Here is a 3324-nt window from a genome sequence, read left to right as displayed (position 1 = left end):
TAATGAGACAGACAAAGCGACAGAGAGAGAGAGAGAGAGAGAGACTGATAGAGAGAGAGATAGAAAGGGAGTAAAGAGGGATATATAAGCTTAGCAAAAGAGGGAAAGTATGAGGTAAGAGATAAAAGCAAAGAAGGCGTAGTCATATAATGAGGTGGGGGGAGAGAGAGAGGTTTGGAAATTGAGGGGGGAGGGATTGACGTGGGCGAGAAAGCAAAAGAAGTAGAGGGATATTATGATATATGAGGTGGTAGAGAGGAGAGAGAGAGAGAGAGAGAGAGAGTGAGGGGGTCTCCTCTGAGACAACGATGGGAGAGGGAGTGTATCGGTTGAGAGAGGGAGTGAAAGAATTGGAGAAGCACAGCGAAGGATATGTGTGTGTGTGTGTAGAGGGTTTTTTAAGTGTCCTTATTTCTTATAGGAAAACAATACAAAATTTTAGCGTACGTGGCTGTTATTTCTAGCATCACGTAAGACCACCAGATGGACAATATTTCTCCAGATGCTTTTTAAAGTATCCTTCAGTCGTGCATGAAAATGATACAATGAGCTATTATTTCTAGCAAGATACCGGACCACCTGTAGTACAATACGAAGCATCGTTGGTCTTTCTTGAATGATGCGAGACAATATAGGGGTCAGATTGTTTCATAAAGTTTTCTGAAGTTATCCTTCACTTACATACATAACAAAGGATAAACAAAGGGAATTTGAAGTCCCTTGGTTTGTGTTTTCAGCATCAATACTGACCACTTTGACGGGGGCAGATTTATGATTCTTTAAGACCTTTCAGTTCTCTATGAAAAAGAACACAAATTTCTGTGCAATTGACAGTTATTTCTAGCATAAAGTGAAGTCCTCTATAAGACAGTTCTTTTAATAAAGGTTTCTTAAATTGTCCTTCAATGACTGAACTATTTTCATTAAATTAATTAAATAATTAATTAGTTAGTAATCAACGTAAACAAGAAAACAATTTTAAGGCAAATCTGAAAATATAATTTATTAGAAGGACAGAAGCGTCTGAGAAATAAAATTAAAGGAAGAGGGAAAGGGTAATGTATAATGCGGTGGGGGGAGTGGGAAAAGGGAGAGGGCGGGGTGTGATAGGTTAATGCATGGGGGTAACAGAGAAAGAGAGGGTGTGAGTATGAGACATAGAGTTGCGGCAAGTGAGGGAGAGGATAAGGTAAGTGATGTAGCAAGGGAGGTGGAGAGATTGAAATGAATGTGTAACGAGATGGTGAGAGAAAGGAGAGAAAGAGGGATAACTCGAATATATGATGTAGATGCGAGGAATAGAGAGAGAGAGAGGGGGAGAGGGTAGGAAAGAGAGAGAGAGAGAGAGGGGGGAGAAAGCGGATGTGAGAAAAAAAAAATTTGAAGTAAGAGAATCAATAAGATGGCGGCGAGCTGGCAGAAACGTTAGCACGCCGGACCAAATGCTTTGTGGCATTTCGTCCACCGTTACGTTCTGAGTTCAAATTCCGCCGAAGTGGACTTCGCCTTTCATCATTTCGGGGTCGATTAAATAAGTACCAGTTACGCACTGGGGTCGATGAAATCGACTTAATCCGTTTGTCTGTCCTTGTTCGTCCCCTCTATGTTTAGCCCCTTGTAGGCAATAAACAATTAAGCCGGAGTTATATAGCGATATATATATAATAAGGGAAAAAAGAGAGACAGAGAGAGAGAGAGGGAGAGGGAGAGAGAGTAACTGAGACGTAGAGAGATCGACATCAATAGATAGGTAGATAGATAGATAGATAGATAGATAGATAGATAGATAGATAGATAGATAGATAAGTTTCTTTATTAGCCACACAGGGCTGCACACAGATGGGACAAATTACAAGGCAGAGCTTTTCTTTTGGGGGAAGAAAAAAAAGTGGCGTAGGTTTTCGATCAAAAGGGATCGTAAAAGGGGGAAAAGAAAAAAAGATAAAAAAGGAAAAGAAACAAAAGAAAAGAAAAAAAAAAAGAAGAAAAAAGAGGAAAAAGGGGAAGAGGAACATAAACGATCAATAGGGATCGTGTATCACAGTGTCATGATGTACGGTGTAAAGGGGGAGGCAGATAAGGTTTATCCGTGGGAAGAAAAGCCTACGAAAAAGACAACGGTAACCTCGGTCAATATTGTTATATGTTACCACATTTGTTTGCAAGTGGGTAATCCTCTGTTTTCAATTTCTGGGTTCATAGGATTATGCTCAAGGTGGCTTCGTCATTCATACGTGCCATCCTTGCTAAAGTCACCCATCTTTTTTTAAAACATTCACTAGACAAAACTTGCCTCTCTACTCTCACTTTCCTCTTCAAGTGATACTTGAAGAAGTTGATGAGAGATTGACCAGAGAGGAAAGTGTTTCTCTCCAATCCTTTCAGACGCGTCCACCAGATGCATTTCTTTCGCCATAGCCACAAGGATGATGAAAATAGCTCTTCCTTCCCGTTTGAAGGAAGGAGGCGTGACAATATTGACAATAGACTCAGCTGATAAACCAACTCGTCCCACACGTAACAGCAGTTGTTCGACATAAGCCCACAGGTCGGAAATTGTTGGACACTGCACGAGTGCGTGCAGAACAGTTTCGTCGCTCTGACCGCATCTCGGGCAGGTCGGCCCCATGTTTCTCGAGCCGTGTCTGTAGAGCTTATCCCGAACGGGTAGCGCTTCTCGGTAGCACTGCCAGGCCAGGGATCTCTGGAAGTTGTCCATGGGCCCTGGCCCGAAAGTAGTCCCGAAAAGGCGGGTTAGGTATTCCTCGTCGACGTCCAGGTTCGCCCCGAGCTCATCGTCGTACCTCTCCTCCACTAATCCCCTATAGAATGCTTTGGTTGTGATGGAGTCACTCGAGGTTGACCCAAGACGGCAAAGTTGCTTGAGAGCAACGCGACACTCGCGATGCCATTCGCCCTTCCTCGGCCTCATTTTGATCTACGATTGCATTTCGGTCATGGAGACGAGCTGCGGGAACGCGTGCCTCACAAACGGTGACCACACCTGTTCACCGTCGTCTACGAAGAGCCTGAGATGTCGCAGTCTCAGCGCATGTCTGCGCATCATCAACCACGGCATGCCCAGCCCTCCTTTTAACGGGAGTTGGCAGCAAATGAATCGTCAGACCATCGGGACGCATCCTTTCCACAAGAAACGAAAGAGAATACGTTCTAGTTTGGTGACGGTAGGGTCGGAACAAGGCACGACGGTCAGGCGGTAGTAGATGATGGACGCGATGTACGTGTTCGCCACCTCCGCCCGACCTTTTAGGGACAGTTTCCTCTCGGCCCATTGCTGGGCGAGAGTGACCACCCTACTCGTTA

The sequence above is a fragment of the Octopus sinensis genome, linkage group LG29, assembly GCF_006345805.1.
Source record: "Octopus sinensis linkage group LG29, ASM634580v1, whole genome shotgun sequence".
Taxonomy (NCBI): domain Eukaryota; kingdom Metazoa; phylum Mollusca; class Cephalopoda; order Octopoda; family Octopodidae; genus Octopus; species Octopus sinensis.
This window is presented reverse-complemented; position numbering follows the sequence as displayed.